Raw genomic sequence first — 19,637 nt, 5'->3', positions numbered from 1 at the left:
TGTGTCCTGTTCTGGTAGAGAAATGCATGCTGTGACTCGCCAAGGGGTGACCCACCCTGGATGTTGTTAATGTTGATAATAGAGCTTCTGATGAACCACAGAGAGAGGTTTCCAAGCTATTGGTGGGCTTGTGGGTGCATCATCTGTCCCCCCCCCCAAAAAAAAATACAAGGAGAAGCTGATGTGGAGGATTCTGAACTGAGTGACATTTGGGGAACCGATTTTGTTGGGGTCTTGTCTGCACAGGCATTGGCCCAGGCAATCCAGGCGCTGTGCTGCTTGCCATGGAAACCCCTGCCTGGCACCACTCGGGGTATTCACTCGACAGCAAAAGCATCACAAAAAGGAAAGAGGCTCCCCACACTAGGAAAACGTCAAAGGTGAAATGTGATTGCTTTGTTTTGGCAACAGATAAGCAAATGTTGTGTGAGGGGAAAGGGCCCAGGGATGGAGCCTGTGGAGTTCATGTGTCCACAAGACACCTGCAGATGAAGAGAGCCACAGGTGAGGCAGCTTCCACGGGGCACCTGGCAGAGGAGCCCCTCCTCTCTGCGCCACACATGGCCATGCAGGCGCATGGGAAGGGCCTGGAAAGTCCAGCCTCTCTGCAGGTGCTCCAAAGGCAGTGCTCAGAAGACGCAGAAGGCAGGAAGACCACAGCTCTTTTGTATAGGCTAGAGGAAAGCAAGCACAGCATCATGACCCAAGAGGGTGAAATCCACCCATTTGACTTTCCAGAATCTGAAAGGAAAAGGGAAATGACAGCGTGCAGCTGGCCACTGGTTCAAATAAATAACTTTGGCAGTCAGGAAAGTTTAGGAAGGGAGGCTGTGAGGGCAGATATGACTAGCACTTTCCAGGGGGAATTCAGGGGACAGTTAACGCGCTCATATTCAGAGAGCAGCATTGAGAACAGGCAAGTGAATAAGCTGGTGCTGAACTCCCCTGGCGAGGAAACCAAGGCTGGCTTCCTGAGTTCCCTGGATTCTCCAGAGGAGCCAAGAAATGGAGAGATGGAAGGCCCTCCGCTACGAAACCATGGGGAAACTGGAGGCCCACTGATTGCTCTTCCCAATGGGCAAAGTGGAGACCACATGCAGATGGCAAGCTGTGCCTCTTGGCCTGAGAGAGCAGCAATCGGCTGCAGTCATGTTACCCCGACTGGTGTAGAAGAAGAGGCAAGGGAGGTTCATGGGAGCGATAAGGGAGCCAAGGGCCTTGAGATAAAGTTGCTGGCAGCTTCAAACCTTGCTTTGGTTTGTGGGGAGGCTGAAAGATATCCCAGGGAGAGCAGCAGCCAATCCCGCAAAAGTGGGGAAGACCTTGGGGCCTGCAATGAACTGGGCTTCGAGTCAAACAGCCAGGCAGGTGGCTTGCCAGGCCCTGGGAAAGAGGCAGAAGCAGCAGAGAACCTCAAGCCCACAGCATCCACGGCAGTCATGGTGGTGACCCTGCAAAACTCCTCTCACAAGACCAGTGAAAGGAGCAGAAGCAAAACCACTGGAGGAAAGCCCCCAGAAAACGGGGAATGTTGTCGGCTGCGGGAACAAAGGATAACTAAACAAGAGGATGAAAAAGCGCTCAGAGTGGCAGACATGAAGAAGACATTTGAGAAGCAGAAGCCGGCAGGGGAGAAGGCTGCCCCACCTGCTCGGAAAGGTGAGACAGGGGTACTGTGACTGGGGCAGGATTGCCTATGTTTGCAGTGGCTAAGGAGGAGCATTTAAAAAACTCTTGGCCGCCATCTTGGTCTCTGAGCACAAGAACATGGAACAGGTAAGAGAGCATCTTGATCGGCAGGTGTTCAAAAACTGTTGGTGTGGCACAGAGTTCTGGTTCAGGCTGGGTGTCGCAACAGCAGGAAGGAATAAATTAGTGTGTTGGGTCAGAGAGAGAGAGAGAGAGAGAGAGAGAGAGAGAGAGAGAGAGAGAGATTGTGTGCTTTGCCTGTGAAGTTGACCAGGAAAGAAAGCTGGGATCACTGATGTGAGTTAAATATCAAGGAAGGGAGAAAATAAATCAAATAAACCAGCAATACCATAGTACTGCTTAAAACTGCAAAGGATCACACAGGGCTGTGAAATTTTAGCACCTGGACTTGATGGTCTTTTGCCCTCTCCCATATTAGATCAGATTGTGTATTTCTTGGCTAACTGCAAGGGTGTGGGTGGGTGGGTTCTTGCTCACTCTGCTGAACTGAGCCCAAGACTTGTGTCCTAAAATTTTGGCCTGATGACACCAGCCCTGCAGGCAGACGAAACACCTGGCCCACTTTTCTACTCTGTCTGGTGGACTCAGCAAATGAGGCATTTTTGTTTGTTTCAGATGAGTAGCTGACTGCAAAGCTGCATCACGTCCTTTTAGTCCCATGGCGTGACTTTGAGTGCAGCTTCCACATAAGCCTGTTATGGGATGGATGCTCCTCCTCAGGCAAGCAAATTTTTGCAGCATCCATGTACCTTAGCTGAGCTCTGTGGCAGAAGGTCCATGGCTCCCTCCCCAATGGCATCTCCAGGGAGGGCTGGGAGAGATCCCCCGTTCCCCAAGAGGCCCAGCCAGTCAGTGCAGACAGTACTGAGCTCCATGGACCAGTGGCTGGACTCAGTAGAAGGCAGCTTTCTGTATTTCTATAAAACGCCAGCCCTTCTGCATTTACCCTTTCCACAGAAAGTATGTTTAAAAAATCCATTGCTGACAGCCTGTTTGCAATACTAAGCCCCTGTGAAGTGATGGGCTGTCTGCTTTTAACTAGAATTTCCCCCAATGTGGTATTTATTTAGCATCACACAGTTTGTAGCTGGGATGCTATGGATGTTCCATTATTCTGAGCATTTGATACTTGGGTTATTCTTTGGTTGGAAAAGATGCCGCCTTATTCCAAAAATTGTCTAGCATTCTCATATGCAGAACTGGGTGCCCCCCCCTTTCAGTTGCCTTGGTGATGAGAGAAGACAGCACATAGCGGTCTTGGGCGAAATTAGCAAAGGAATTTGCTGCCACGCAGAGACATACCTAGGTTCCCTTGTGCCCCTGGCAAGGAGCTGTCTCAGAGCCCCCTCCCTCTCCGCTGAGGCACCCAGAGCAACAGGGGAGCACCCCAGGGAGTGCGCAGGTGGGTGGGCGGGCAGGTAGGCTCCTAGCCACTCCAAGCTAGAGAGTAGGTGCAGAGTTTTTGTGCTCTCCTGGGCCTGCGCTCTTGGCAGGGGGCAACATAGCCAACCCCCTAGGTATACCCCTGCTGCCAGGAGAAATTGGTCTGACCCTGCAGGGCTCTTCTTACATGTAACAGGTCAGAGGAATGGCCTTAAGCAAACTTTCTTCCAGTGTTAGGATGTGCCTCCACCCGTGTAATTGCTGATTACCAATGTCCTGTGCCCAAACCTTAAATCAGCCTTCCCTAATCTTGTGCCCCCCAGAGGCTTTGGACTACAGCCCATTGGCCACATTGGCAGCTGGGGCAGATGGGAGCTAGAAATTCTAGGGCTCTTCTCAGGGTCTATCACCCACAGCCCCCATCTACACGGACCAGCAGCTCCTCTGCAGTTTGAGACAGGAGCCTTTCCATGGGTGTAGCCAGGATTTTTGTTAGGGGGGGGGCAGGCCTTTCGTTGGAGGGAGGAGAACCTCAGTTGGCTACGCCCATGAGTCTTTCCCCAAACCTATCGGACAACACCAGAGATTGAAACCAGGACCTCAGGGTTGGGGGTTGGGTGAGCTGGGGTGCCTGGGAGGGGGCAGAGTCAATGGATGTTGCATCCCTGATAAATCCTCTTTCATCCTTTGTAATCCTCTATTGCTGCCCTCTTGCAATGATAGGCATTTCACTGGTACATAAATGACTAATATTCATGAATCACATGTGATTTTCCGACACCACCACCTCTTTTGAAAAGCTAGATCCCAGTCCTGATAGTACTCCAATTCTATAGCTCCCCTTCCTGGGTCAAAAGCTGAATGCAACAGCAAGTCACACTACTTATAAATATGATTCTTGCTATCTATTTCCCTAACCCAAACTCCCTAGACATAGGAAAGAAAGGTACTGAAGGCCACAGTCGGTGTCCACCTGAAACAGACAACGGCTCCAGCAAATATATGCCACTTTTTGGGGGGCATTGTGCTTATTTTAAATCTAATTTTGAAAGGTTATATAGGTACTACTGTAGTCCAAGACCTTGTTAAGTGGCACAATTAAAGGTAGTTGCCATGCAGATGACAGGCCCGAAAACAGAATTGCAGCAGGGGTTCCTCACAACACCAAGCCAGAGGGCTTGAACAAGGCTCAAGAGGTTTTTGCTTTGCAATCAGATCAGCTGCAGTATAGTGTGCCTATGAACTGCTGATCTTATTGAACCCCCTGAATGTGGCCCTCCTCTCGCTGCTTAGAAGTGGGGAAATTCAAGGCAAGCCCTGCCCCGGAAAGACCATTTTGGGCATGGTGCCCTGCTGCCCTCCTCCAGGCCAGCTGCAGAAAAAGGCAAGCCAAGGGGATGGAGCAGCTCCGCTGTGTGGGGAAGTTGCAGTGTTTGGGACTCTTGAGCGAAAGGCAGGTTATGAAGACTTATGTGATTTTGGAATGGCAATGGAAATGATGGTATTTCCCTTTACCAAATGTTTTTTTAAAAATAATAATAATCTAAAAGTCTGTTTTCGATTCACTGTTTTTTTTCACCCCAACCCATCTTTCAAAAAGCACTGTTCTTTGCTGAATTAACTACACATACTGTGCAGGACTACAGTGCTAAACGTGTTTACAAAAAACACAACCCCACAATATTTGAAATAGATTAAAACGTATCTACTGTTTAGAAATATTTATTTATGAACCGTATTCATAATCCAGCCCTTCACTAGAAGGTCTCAGAGAAGAAATACGCCGTGTCCGTTTACCATACACGAGTGCGCACCCTTGTAGTCTGACTCTGACACGTGAGAATGAGTAGTTGCGTGTGCGAGCGCGCGGGAGGGCGAGCGGGGAAGCAGGTGCCGCGGACAAGAAAGGCGCGTGCCCGCGTCCGGCGCTCGCTCCCCTCCCCAACCGGCGCCACGCTGAGGTTGAAGCGCGCCGCCCTCCCCTCCCCTCCCGCCTCTCCTTTCCTCGCTTCCTCTTGTTCTTCCCCGGCCGCCTCTCGCGCCGCGCCAGCCCCGCCCTTCCCCTTTCCAGCGAGAGACGCTGGTTGGACGCCTTCCGTCCCGCGCTGGGCGGCGATTGGCTGCCCCCGCCTCTCCCCTCCGGGAGGGAGGGGCATGGGGTTGGCTGAGGAGACGCGAGAGGGAGAGGCGGCGTAGGGCGAGGCGGGGGCGTGGTCGTGGGCGGGACCTGGGCCGATCCCGCCCCCTGGCGGCCGGTCTTCGCGCGTGTCCGTCAGTCAGTCGGAGTCGGGCGGCGGCATCTGAGGCGAAGAGAAAGGAGGCGCGCGGGGCGGTGGCGGAGGGCGAGGTAAGGGGAAGTGGACGCGTGTACGTGTGTATGCGCGGTCGCGTGTCCCTCGGAGAGATAGCCCGAGGCGGCCGCGTTCCCGAGGCGGCTGGGTCTGGGGTGGGGCCTGGGCGCAGGTGGGCAGCGAGGGGGGGAGCTGTGTGGTTTTTTGGGCGGGGGGGGGGGTCCTCCCTTCTTGGTGCCCAGGGACGCGCGTCGCTCTTTGGTGGGGCCGCTTCCTCGTTCCTCGCTCTTCTTGCCGCCTCCGCCGCCCTCGCACCCCTTGCGAGAGGTCCGTGGGGAAACGTGTAGAGAGCGGATCGAGCCCCCCCCCCCCCCGGGAAAGCGGCGGAAGAACGGCGTGGCTGCTGGTGGCAGAAGTCGCCAGGCGACGCCGGCCTCTCACCCTTTCCACCTCCACCCTCACAGGCCCCTTCCAAGCCTCCTGCCCTCCCGCCCCACAGGTTGCCCTCCTGCCTCCGAAGGAAACGTTCATGATTTTATATCTTCCTGCAAAATCAAGTACCTATAGGGATTCAACAAAACAATGCATTTTTGTTTGCACTTAAAAAACAACAACAGATTATTGGTATGGAATATGTGGGTCTCTTGGGGGGAAGGCTTAAAAAAAGACATTAAAAAAATGCTGCATGTCTGATACACAACATATACATTTATAAATCTGCAACTGCAGGTGAGATTATGCCAGGTTTGAAATTGGAGAAGGGAAGTGGAGGTTTGTAATTGTCAGGTGGTCTGAGTGGTTACGTTCAAATAATTTCTATCTTTTGACTCAAAAGGGGGGGGGGGAGAAAGGGCTCTTGAAGCAGCTTATGTAAGCTACAGTGAGATGCCGTTTAAAAGAGCTGGAAAGGGAAAGAGCATGGGCTTCTTTGGAAATAGAGATGCAAAAGGGGAGGCAGGCAAGGTGGCGTGTCTTGAGGGTGTAGGATTTAGTGGGACATGGGGGGCTGCATATGTGGGGTTAGGATGAGAGGCTTGGGGGTTGTGTGAGCGGTCATGGTGAGACCATGTGCAGTTTCAGGGAAACATGGATGGGCGAGAAGGGAAAGCATATGGGGTAACTGGGCAGGAACAGCTGCAAGGGATGAACTGAGGGGGACATAAAGGTTTGTTCATGTGAGAGACAATTCAAGGTGTTAAGTCCAGGCAGCCCAGGAAGCTGATAAACGGTGGTGGCTAGCTTTCCAGTTTGGGGAGGGAGGGGTATCATTCAGGTGAAGGCGATAAGAGTTCTGTGTTTTGTGGAGGGGGCGGGTTGTCAGCAGGGTGTAGTTGAGACTTGGGTGTGTTGCTTTATGGGAGCAGTTAATTGAGGAGGGAGGATAGGGTTATATCATGAGGAGAGCCAGTTGCTGGTTAGGGCAGGGTGCTCCCCAAGCTGCAGGCAGGTGCTTGGTGCTCTGTTGCAAATTGTGGAGAGGTCAGTGGGACAAGAAGGATGTCCATTTATGCGGGGCTGCAGGTGTTTGGGGTGGGGTATGTCTCCCTGTGATGGTTGAGGGAGAGCAGCGCAGCAGCAGATGTTAAAAAGGAATTCTCAAGGAAATCAGGTTTTCTGTTTGGGGAAATTGTGCGTGTGCAATTTTTACAGCTGAATACTGGGAAATTGTGGGTTAAATGAAGTGTAAAGAGAGATTTTAGGAAATTGAACTCTGAAGAGGGTTTCATAATGCCTGTCTTCTATAGATAGGAAACTGTCACATACTCGGCAACCCTGGAGAGGGGCTTGCAGTTGGATAAAAGTCTCCTTCAAATACCTCACAGAAGAATTCAGCAGTATATTCTGTATGTGGGGGAAGTGTTTTTAGAAGATAGTAATAAATGCTTTCAGTTGGCGTGGGATACCTCTGTCACAGAGCTGGACTAGGCAGCTGCTGCTCAAAGAATGGGCATCTTTTGCAGAGAAGAAGCCTGTTGAGGTGCAAACTGTAATTCTTCCTCAGTATTGCACATTTTATGACTAAGAATAATGTGAGCACTTCTGTGTGGGATGGAGTACAGTTCTTTTGTTCTTTAGATTGTTGACTATTTTTGAGGAAGGGAAAATATTAGTCAGTTGCATACAGTGTGTGTGGCATGCAGTGGAACATGATGTCTAAGAAGGGGGAGGGTAGATGACTGTGCCTGCCATGCATGCTAGGGCTGTAAGTCCAGTGGAGCTCAGCAGTCTTAATTCATAGAATCAGAGAATTGTAGAGTTGGAAGGGGACCCCAAGGAACCTCAACTAGATCATACATGACAGGTGGCCATCGACCTCTGCTTGTAAACCTCCAAGGAAGGAAAGTCCACCACCTCTCGTGGGAGTCTTTTCCACTACTGAACAGCTCTTACTGTCATAAAGTTCTTCCTGATGTTTAATCAAAATTGCCTTTCATGTGACTTGAATCAATTGGTTTGGGCCTACCCTCTGGAGCAGGAGAAAACAAGCTTTGCTCCATCCTCCACGTGACAGCCCTTTAAATATTTGAAGGTGCCTATCATATCTGTTTTCAAGTCTCTTCTTCTTCAGACTAAACATTCCCAACTCTCTCAACCGTTCGTAAGGCTTGGTTTCCAGACCCTTGATCATCTTGGTCACCCTCCTCTGCACACGTTCCAGCTTGCCAATATCCTTCTTAAATTGTGGCACCCAGAACAGGGCACAATATTCTGGGTGTGGTCTAACCATAGAATGGTACTATGATTTCTCTTGATGGGAACATTTTGTTGATGTGGTCTAGAATAGCATTAGCTTTTTTTGCTGCCGCATAACACTGTTGACTCATGTTCAACTTGTGGTCTGCTAAGACCCCTAGAACTTTTTCACATGTACTGCTAGTAAGCCAGATGTTCCCCATTTTATGTTTGTGCAGCAGGTTGTTCCTGCCTAAGTGTAGAACCTTACAGTTTTCCCTATTGAAATGTAGCTCTCTGCTTGACTTATTTATCATGTTATCACCAGGTTGGGCATTACTCTCCTTTTGGGTAAAGACAGAGGTAAAGTAGGTGTTGAGCAGTTCTGCCTCTGTCACCCAGAAGCATTTCTTTGTCTTCACACAAAGCAAGCATGGGATTGTATTGTAAATTTACATAACTCTTAATTATTTGCATATTTTGCTTCTGCCTTTCTCTCCATGCCCTGTTTCCTTCTGTCAAAATTTCATTTGTAGGATCCTCAGGGTAAAGGTAAAGGGTAAAAGCTTATATATATATATATATATATATATATATATATATACCGGTGTGTGTGTGTGTGTGTGTGTGTGTATATATATACAACAGTCAAATACATCCCACCCACTAAAGGAGGCCACAATATCTAAAACTCTCCTGAGGTAAAGGTCAAAAGTCCATTTTAAAAGAATCATTTTTGCCTGCCACCTAAACGTAGCCAATGATGGCACCAGGCAAGCCTCCCTGGGGAGAGCATTCCAAAAGTGAGAGCCACCACTGAAAAGGCCCATTCTCATGTTGCCACCATCCTCACCTCCCTCAGTGAGGGTGCACAGAGAAAGACCTCAGGTAGTGAATTCAGGGAGAGGTGGTCCTCAAGTTATTGCGGTCCTAAATTGCCTAAGGCTTTAGAGGTCAAAACTAGCACTCTAAATTGACCCCTGAAACAAATTGGTAGCCATTGCAGTCATGCCAGAATTGGTTTTATATGCTCAGTCAGCAATTTGTCCACCAAGGTTTGCACCAGCTGTAATTTCTGAATTGTCCTCAAGGGTATAAGCATTTGTAACCTACCTTTCCTACATGGTTCTCTCCCTCCCTTTTTTATCTCGCAACAACCCTGTAAAGTTAGAGGAGGTTGAGAGATGGTGGCTGGCCAAAGGTCACCCAGTGAGTTTCATATCTGACCCTAATCCAACACTCTTGATCACTATATACCACTCTGACTCAGGTGTAACACTACAGCTGGGATCCTAGCTTGTTTCTTCTGTGCGGGAAGTGGTCAGGTCTGTGCATACACAGTAAGCCGTTAACTATGGTTTGCCTTGATGTGGAAAATGTGCCTCTGTAAGATGCCACTTTCATTGAAAGTGAAGTAAATCTTAAATCTTAGAAGCTTTTCTTACCATTTGTGAAATGCTATATGGATTTTCCAGCTCACAAAATGTAAACTAATTACCTTTCTCAAGCATTTGGCCATTCTTTTTCAAGATTGCACAATGCATCATTGTACTAATGTATAAGAAAATGATGAAGAAATCAGCTGCAAGCTGACTAGACATAGAAATAAAACTGACTTGTGTAGTAGGTCATCATAAAGTTGAGCTGCTCTGCATGTACAATAAAGGCTGTACAGTAAAGCTTGTTTGCTCTGTGTGCTTATTTTTTCTCTGATTGGTTCAGAGATGCTATGGTAACCATATGCTAATCTGTTTGCAAGGGTCTTCACGCGTGGAGGGTGCTCTTCATCTGTGATGCACATGGTCCCTTCGCACAACCCATGCTATGTTTCCATGTGGTAGATGCCAGACTTTCATGCTTTGCTTACTTCCTTTTTTTTCCCTTTCTTGGCTACCTTTTTGTGTATAATCCTTCCCAGGGTAATTTACAATCAGGATCTAAAATATATTAAAACCTAAAACAACTGAAATGTTTATAAGACCACAGCTTAAAAACATAGGCCAAAAACATTTTACACAGTTTACAATGCTCAGTGAGTTCATTAAAGTGCAAGCCCTAGAACTCTATAAAGAGGAGGGGGGGTATTGCAGGCTCACTTTGGGATGTGGTATTACCCGTCCAATGCCCCCCTCCCATTTTCCCTGGGCTGCTGTGTCCACTTGGGTTGGGTGCAAATTCATGAACAACCTGCTCCCTCTGGGTATACAATAAATTGGTTGAGAAAGAACTTGTAAGCAGAGTGCAAAGGTGGTAAAAGGCTGAGGTGAGATTGAGTGTGGCATATGGGACACCTGAGTCTCTGGCTTAAGGGAATTGTAGTGATAAAGAGACCCATGGAGAAAAGCAGGGCTGTGGTCTAGGTGTGCTGGAGGTGGGGAACAAAACAAATTGGAGCAATATAGCTTATCTTCTGATGTAAAAAAGTTGCTATATATAACTTGTTGATGTTATTTTGTTACTTCATGTTTTTCAAAGGCTGTGTTTGCAGAGGTAAAAGATCAAAGTGCAAAAATCCCCAAATACACACCCGACTGCATGTGTTTTTGTGTCTTGCTACATAATTGTAAATTTTTAATGGATGGCTGTAGACTTTGAGTGAGAGAACTGCAATCCATGTTGGTGTTTTGGGATTGCTCTGTCTTCTGATGAACAGCCTTTTCAAACCTCATTGGATTTTTCGAGTTAAATCTTCATGCTTATTGCATCTGTCACAGTTGGGCTGCATCCAAGCACGAGGCAGAGAGTGGATGTAGCTGCAATGAAATGTAAGGCCAGGGAAATTGATATTGCATCATAGTGATATAGGCCAGAAGAGAGGGAGAAACTAATGGTGCTTAATAACTGTATATTTATTGCATGCATGTTAAAATTGGACATTTTTAATAATCACATAATTGAAGGAATCATTTGAGCATTACACGACAATTTGGCCCACTAAAAGTGCCTGGAGCTTTGTTTTAAAACACGTTTTAAAAATTACCTTACACTTCTGTTGACTTAAAAAAAGGACCAGTTTAACTTTTGATTTGCTTTGAAAACTGAGCTGTGTACTTTTTCTAACAGAAGCTGCATTGCATTGCTGCAGGTTTTGCCAACACAGTGTCCAGACATTTTAGACTACAGCTCCCATCAGTCCCAATCCCGCACCAGCTGGGGGTGATGGGAATTGTAGTCTGAGGCATCTGGAGAACACTCGTTGGCAAAGGCTGGGTTGCCACGTCGCAGATGCTGCCATCTAGGGAGGTCTACCCAGTATTCCAAGCACCATTCTAGAGTGCTCCCTTAGTGCACACATACAACAAAACCTGGGCTGGGACCTATTGTTGTAACGAAGGTGGGATAAATTTTTGACTGGGCTCCTTTGCAGAACTGCAGTTCTTGTGGTTCTTTGAGAACCATGGCAATTCAGTAATTTGCGTTTGTGATAAGCTTGCCTGCATAGTGTAACAATGGTTTTGAGACCCGTGTTGTTTACAAAGGTGGGCAATAGACAGTAGGGTTGTCCTGCAAGTATCTGAGTTTAGTGTGAGATCTCTTGTTCAGTACACTTCTCTTTTACCTGTGGCTTTCAGAAGAAGCCACTATTGAGTCAAGGTAAAATTCCTGCCTAACAAGGTATGTTGATTCAGAGCGAAAGCAAGGTAGCACACAGAGAAAATGAAGAAGTGTGAGGAGGGAAATGCAGTTCTTTGTGTGCTGGATAAATAACATTGTGGGATTGTTAGGTGGGAAGAACACTCCTGTACTTGAGGACTTCTTCAAAAAGTGCTAAGCTTGAGCTCCATGAGATCATTATTTTTGTCAGGATGAAGGGCTGCAAAGGAGGACAAAGAAGATCTTCATCACGCTTTGCATTGCAGTGGATTTTAAAAGTGGTCAATCTTACGGAGGATGGAAAATTTGTTGGCATTAAGACTTGAAACGGTGTTCTGATATTTGCAGCTTCCTACCTCTGTTTAATGAACTACAAAGCCTGCTTGTCTCATATACATGATAACATACACTGGAAGTGTGCATTGTATTTTCAGGGAGTTATTGCAGTGAATTTGTAGGAAACCTTCATTCCGGTGGGGGCAGAGAATGCATCTGGTCAGAGTGTGGCAAGAGCATCTTTCAGCTGGCCTTGGTGTCCTTTGATTAAGGAGCCATGGGTATTTGATTTGACAGTGAGCTTAATCTCTACTAATGTAATTAGTTTTCCCTTTCTTCACTGATGCAAACATCCTCCCCTGCAATAATTCCATTTAAAAAGCAGGAGCAATGAAATTAAAATAATGCTAGCACAAACCCTAAACCGATTAAAATGGAGTATAATCAGGTGTCTAAAGGAGGGATTATGAGCCCTTGGATAGAATCTTCTGGCATTTGAGAAGAGTTAAGTTGCATGAAAATTCTCTTTCAAAAAACATCATGCCATGCAGACAGCACTTGTGAACACCAGGACTAATATTTGAGAAGAAACAAACAGGCTCTTCTGTCTATTGATCCAGAGTTATAGCAACCAGTCTCATATGGTTTTTTTTAAATAAAAGGCTGTAATGAGCATGAGGTGACTTGCACCCCTGCAAATCTTCCAATCCCACCATTCATGTACCAGCACCATTAATTGGCAGGTAATGTCCTAAACTTGCAAAAAACTGAACATGAATCATGTCTTTAACATTGATCAGTTGCACATATATAGTAGATGTAATTAAAGCTAGAAATTATCCGGTTTGCAGCACAGAAAGCACTCTGTCCCAAGAGTGTTCATTGAGATTTGCAGGGGAGGCCCTCCTTTTTGCCCTGTGCAATGATAACAAGATAGGACTGTCTTTGTGGTGGACCCTATTTGATGGAAATCCCTTCCGTCATACGTATTACTAGTGGCTTCATTCTTTGGTTTTCAGTGCCAGTTAAAGATGTATCTCTTCATAGACTTGAACACAATTAATCTAGATGAGCAATTGTAACATTGTGCAGACTTATCCTTTGAAAGGTGTAGGATGTTGCAAGTGTTCTGACTTCAGTCTCTCAAACAATTACCTCGCTTTGTGGGGGTTTCAGCAAGAAACGGGGGTTGATTTCTTTGAAGCCTGGTTGAGAAACTTTCTGAATATTCAATACTATAATCTCTTTATGTTATCTGTGCATGTTGGGATTTTTTTACCTGACTGGGAATGTCACATTTTGCTTATTCTTGACAAATCCAACATCATTTACTGATGCAAGAATTGAGTCCTAAATTCCTCCATATGATTCCAGCTTCATTGCAGGGGTATGTGAGGTAGTTTTGCCCTCAGTTTGTATAGAACAACACAGTGTACTTAATGATCCTGATAGAAAGCAGTTCCTTTTTGTGGTCCTGTAAAAAAAATGTTTTGAAATTTGTGAGACCCTGCATTAAAAAGTCACGTGACAAGTTGTCACCTTATAATGGGAATATTTTTCTTATGTGCAGAACCACCTCAACACTGCTGTCTTGAAATAACATGTTGCTGAGCATCAGTAATTGCAGCAAATGTCCTTTGAGTCATGTTCCCCCCTCTGACTTTGCATCTTGTAAATGTGCTTATTCTTACACTAATGTTGAGTTGTGTGGACAACAGATACTTCTAGATTAAGATAGTGCTCTTCAGTAGCTCAAAACAGTGGCTCTGGGATGAAAAGGGATTAAGCTTGAAGATAAAGAACATCTGTACAAGAAAGAGGAAGTGTGGTTGATCTTGAAAGCATTTGTTAAAACAGATGTTAAAGAGGCTATAATTGGTACCACAAGTGAGGGATTTGAAGTAAAATTATAAGATTGAAATATCTAGAAGTCAGTTCTTGGTTCCCCACTACAGGTTGCACTGTAGGGCAGAAGAGTGATGCTCTTGTTTGAGTTACAGGTGGGTAGCCATGTTGGTCTGCCATAGTCGAAACAAAATAGGAAATTCTTTCCAGTAGCACCTTAGAGACCAACTGAATTTGTTCTTGGTATGAGCTTTCGTGTGCAATATTGGAGAAGTTAATATTGTGGGGGTTTGCACAGTTAACAGTATGAAGCGATTTACTGACTTTGTGCAACAATTCAATGTATTCTCTCACTTGAATTGCTGCCACAGGGGTGGGGGATAACTATCATAGAGCATGTGCTTTGGGTTCAAATGCCCCAGCTTCTGTCCCTTGGAAACTGCCTTAAGGTAGCAGATGACAGCCTTCCAGAAGAGCTACTGGGATCAATGGACCAATAGTCTGATCTGGAATAAGGAAGCTTCCCATGATCCTAATGTCTTACATCAGGGTGTGGAACCCCATCCAGCATGAGCAGGGATGATGGAAGTTGTAGTCGAGCAACATCTTAAAGGCCAAAGGTGTCTTACTCCCATTGCAACTGCTCAGTAAGGGATCATTCCAGATTCCTTGCTGGGGAGCAGTGGGGCTGAACAGAGCATAGAGCTACCACTGTACCCCAAACCCCAATGCTTGACTAGGATAAAAAGTGTGGGGGGATATTTAAAAAAAAAATTTTTGGTGAACCAGTTTCAGGCTAGTTCAGCAGAGACACCTGGATCAGGCCCCTATCTGTCTGTTGAATTGGCTTAGACTCCCCACTCTGCTTCTGCCCCATTTCTGGGCCTTACACCGTCTGCTCTTGGGAGAAACAGTGCCAGCAGCTACCTGTCAATCGCCTGTGCCGTTGGTGAGTGCATTGGGGCCCTGTGTGGCAGCAGACCCTCCTCTCTCCCACCTGCCCAGAGCAGTGTGGGAGTGGTGGGCTTCCTCTGCCCTTTGCATTTCATAGTCTCTGAATTTTAAGGAACATCCTTCTTTTGAGCTGAGTCTTCAGTAGACTGGGTGAGAGTTTATGGAGCTGGATTTTCTCTGAGCCATGTTTAGCAGTTAACAACTGCTGCGCTGCTTTAAGTTGGCCTCCAGTTGCTCTGTTATCATTTCACTCTTAGTAAACCTCACTTTACAAGGCCTGGAAAAATTCAGGCACTTAAGGAAAGACTCCCTCACACTTAGAAATGCTTGTTTGTATCCAGAGTGTGCTGGATTTGCAAGGGTAGAAAATAGTCTTCCATACCTGCTGTCTCCTGAAATGTTTATAATGAATCTCATGAACAAATAGGGTAGTCAAGCCTTCCCCAACCTGGTGCCCTCCAGATGTTTGGACTTCAGCTGGGACCGGTGGCAATTGTATTCCAGAACATCTGGAGGGCATTAGGTTGGGGAAGGCTGGGAAGCAATAAAAAAATAATACTATGTTGTGGTGGTTTAAAAATAAAATTGGCTTGCAAAATGATGATGATGATGATGATGATGATGATAATAATAATAATAATGGCTTGTGAAATGGCATTGAAATAGCTAAGAAAAGCTAGTGAGAAACTGAAATGGATGTTTCTGCCTTATTAATCTTGTTGCACTGGTAAAGAAAATTAGGTTACCACAAAAGGCAAAACATGCAGAAAAGGCTTATCATTTGCATACCTATGTCCTGCCTTGAATTATGGGAATATTCCTTCTATTCCTTCCCCCCCCCCCCGGCAGCATTGCGGTTGGGTTATGTGTGGGCTAGGTTGTGACCTGATTCTTCTGTAGAGTTCCTGCTGCAGAAAATGGGATCAGAATTCTAATCCTGAAGATTTCTGCTTCCTACACTGCCAGCTGCTGTTTTTTAAAAAATAACAAGTCATTGTGTCCTTGGAGCTTTAAGTAGCACTTTCTTTTTCTTAAGCAATCTCTGCTTCTGAATCTCAGAGCTGCCCTGGCCTTTAAGATGTTGCACTAATCCCAATATAGCACATAAGGATTTTTCCGACTTTCATCATATTTAGAAGGAAGTTAATGGTTGTTTCTTTTGAATAGGCTCCATAGTTTAATCTCTACTATTTAAAAATGCAGTCTTTATAATACATGCACCCTGCTCTTTTTCGGCTCCTCCTAAATACAATAAATGTAAATATAGCATATTCCTTACTCACAGCCTTGCAGGACATCTTCAGGAAAAGAAAAGGTGTAGGAGTAAACACAAATCTGGAGCAGAGTGCCTAAGGTGGCTGGATGGTGCCTTGTACGCCTCCTTCTGGCAGCTCATTTGGCCAAGCTCCTGCCAAACGTATTGCTCCGCTTTCCTTTGGACCCCATCAGCAAGTGCAAAGGGGGGGGGGTCTTGTTGTCTGGGCAGCCCAGACCAGAGCTGTAGGAAGGTCAGGTGGTACCTGGTGCGGAAAATTTCTTGTCACCCCCCCCCCCATTGAAAAATTTCTTGTCACCCCCCCTGCAAAAATGGTTTTATGTTATTTCATATTTTCTTACAAAGGAATAATAACAAGTAATTATAATAAAAAGCTTTTATTTATATCCCGCCCTCCCTGGCCAAAGTCGGGCTCAGGGTGGCTAACATCAGATACATAACATTGGTATAAAATCAAACAATAATTAAATTACCTCCTAAATACATCTCAAAATCAAATTAAAGTCTAATTAGATGGCTTTCCACAGGGTTAGGGTTGGGAACAGTAAGTGTTCTCTGAACTGAAATTTCAGCCCAGGAAAACAGCCAAGTAAACAGCTATTTTGGTGGAGGAGGGTCAAGATATTAACCGATATGTATGAAATTTCATATATAGTGGTATAATCCCTAGTACAGTAAGATAAGACCTTTGGAGCAAGCATTTTCAAAAAAATAAAAGTTTTTTATGAACCGCCCTAGTAGGACAGTAATTGTTCCTTGATAATTTCTCACCCCTTCCATTATGGAACCTGGGGCGGTCTGCCCCCTACGCCGCCCCTGGCCCAGACCCTCCAGACACACTGCCCAGACTTGCACCCTGGGGAAGTCACTTTGGTGCTGCTAACACAGCAAAAACAACACAGGAGGCAGCAGTTGCGAGTGATAAGCTCCACCTGATTGGCATATGGTACAAGTACTACAGGTTGCCTACGTTGGTGGGAGAGATCATTGTCTCTCACTGGTCAGCTGTGCCTGTCTTAAACTAGGCAGCCCCCAGTCAATAAGTGATTTTCATACTTCCAAGCCCCTAAGAGAACCCTTTCCACATAAACTTGTTCACTCAGGAACCCTTGCACATTGCAGACAATTCTGTGGCACACAACTCAGTTCTTGAGTGGCTTGTTTCAGTTCTCTTATGCCTTGCTGCTATTCTGCTTGTATTGAGATATGATTGTTTGCAGCATGGTAAGATTGGTAATTGCAGGCAAAGGGTCCTTCAGGAAAATGTATTGATCATTGCTGATCTTAATCTTAATCTGTGAGGCACCCAGGGTTCCCTGGAACACAGCTTGGAAATGATTAGCTTAACCCATCCACATTTAAAGACACTCAACAGAAAAAGAAAAGCAATGTAAAGGATCATGAAGTATAATCTTTGCACCACAGAAGAATGACCACAACTCAGTGGTAAAGCATGCACTCTGTGTGGGGAAGGTCCCAGGTCCAATCTCTGGCATCTAGGTAGACTGGGAGAGAAACCTGTCTCAAAATCCTGGCAAGAGCTGTTCCCTTGCTCCATGTAGACTAGGGGTTGGCAAACTATGGCCCAGCGGCTGGATGCGCCGCCCCCCCAGGCTCATAAATCCGGCCCATGCACCCTGCTGCCTGCTTGGTCAGTCCCTGCGCGCTGTGGACGCCTCACCATGCGGGGACTGACTTATGCGATGCTGGCACGGCTTCTGGGTGGCAGCGATGCTGGCGCGGCTTCGGATTTCCTGCAGCCATTCCGAAGCCTCGCCGTACGCTTAGGTAAACCTGGCATGGCCATGGATGAAGAGGCTGGTGGGCAGGCAGTGGGCCATGGGCATTGTGACAGGTGCATTGTGGGGCTTCAGCCGGAGCCTGGTGCGCCTGCTGGCCCCGCACCTGACGCCAGGCTCGGCGCTGCTGGTGGTGGCGCGTTTGGCAGCCACGCTGGAGCAGCTGGAGGGTGAGCTGTGCACTGCCTGCCCGGTGCTCTGCGTGCACAGCCTGCCCGCCGACCTGGCCTTGGATGATGGGCTGCAGCACGTGGTGCACGGCACCTGGGAGCTCCACGGGGATGGGCTGATGGAGCGGCTGCTGCTCATCAACAACGCTGGTGAGTGGGCACCGCCAAGATGCGCTCCTGAGCGCTTGCAGAGTGCTTCCTCCTCCAGGTCCGGAGGCAGTTGCGGGACTGGTTTGCAGGGTATTTATATTTTTCAAAATATAGTCCGGCCCCCCAAAAGGTCTGAGGGACAGTGGACCGGCCCCGTGATGAAAAAGTTTGCTGACCCTGGTATAGACAGTGCTGGTGGTGATAGGCCAAGGAATCTGTCTCAGTATAAGGCAGTTTCCTATGTCCTTATCTTATGTTAGCATGTTTTATGCTAATAGCAAGGATTGATGTAACAAATGAACCTAGAAACTGTGTCCTTATTTTTATATAGGTACAGTACTTGGAAGTGGTGTGTGGATGATGCTGCAGCAGAAACTACCAGACTTCCTTTGCGGGGGAGTTTGATTTTTCTAATACTGTATTATATCACATCCTCCTCCTAACATCTTAGCCTGACAAAAAATCCAGGTGCTCCAGTTAACACACTGAATGGATAGATAACCCATAATATGGTATTAAGGGAGCAAGGTGCTTCCTGAGAGTTCAGTGCGCATCCACAGGGAATCAGGAATACATACCCTGATGGCCAAAGTGGAATGCAGAACCATAGCATGCAAGAAGGAAAAGGCCTGTAGGCACTGGGATGATGTGGCAAAGGAGTGCTTTCCTTTGTCAAGTTGATCTGTAATTTGGATTGTCCAAAACATCATTCAAAGCGAAATACAGATTTTGAGTTTTTCATTTTTCGTTTATCTCTGGCTCTGTGTAAACATCTCCCTTTTCACAGGCAAAGCAGGATTTTTGCTCCTGTAGTGGCTTTTCCTGTAAGTGTTCCCTAGCAGGATGTATTTCCTCTTGCATAAACAGGTTGAAACTCCTCCAAGCTTCAGAAGTACATCTGCTTTCCTCTTTAGACAGTTCTTAAAAACAGGAAAATATGCCAACTTTCAATCCTTTTTTGTGACAAATGAGAACAACACCATAACCTTTATGTTCGGATTAGACAGTTCTCCAAGCCATAATCTGGAGGACCAAGAGATTGCTGCCGGCCTGCATGCACTCCCCTCCACTCTCATGCATGGCCACCTTCCTCCATTTCCAGGTTGCCGCGATGTCTGAATTGGGCAAACTGTGATTAGCTTTAATCTCCAAATCATGGTTTTCAAACCCACTTTAAATAATGGTATGGAGGCTATTTGAAAGAAGAGTTTGGTTACTATAATCCAAAAGGAGTGGTTTCCATGGCACATTCCTGATCCTCCAAACCATGGTGGAATACCTGAACTCTGGGCCTCCTGCCTGCAAAAGATAAAAGAGAATTAAAGTGAGTTTTGTGTGAATGTAAAACCTGCATTGGTTGGAAAGCTGATTGTCAAGCTAGGAATGGTTAGGAATGATGGGAGTTGTAGGTAGAGATGTGAAGGCCCGGAAAAAACCCGGAATTTTTTTGGGAAAAACCGTTTCCCCCCCGTTTTTTCCCCTGAAGCATTTTTTGTTTTTTTCCTGAAAAATTGGA

At 46.5% G+C, this 19,637-nt stretch overlaps 1 protein-coding gene across 1 annotated transcript in view; it reads left to right on the top strand.

Annotated features, from left to right (window-relative positions):
• The first annotated feature begins 5,350 nt into the window (after positions 1-5,350).
• CORO1C (coronin 1C) overlaps positions 5,351-19,637 on the top strand; it is a 58,863-nt gene continuing 44,576 nt past the window's right edge. The window contains exon 1 of the mRNA XM_033168996.1: positions 5,351-5,440. The gene's annotated coding sequence lies outside the window, so the exon portion shown is untranslated. The remainder of the gene's footprint in view (positions 5,441-19,637) is intronic.

The sequence above is a fragment of the Lacerta agilis genome, chromosome 14 (genome assembly GCF_009819535.1).
Source record: "Lacerta agilis isolate rLacAgi1 chromosome 14, rLacAgi1.pri, whole genome shotgun sequence".
NCBI lineage: Eukaryota > Metazoa > Chordata > Lepidosauria > Squamata > Lacertidae > Lacerta > Lacerta agilis.
Note: the sequence above shows the minus strand (reverse complement) of the source record. Positions and strands in the feature narration are given on the sequence as shown.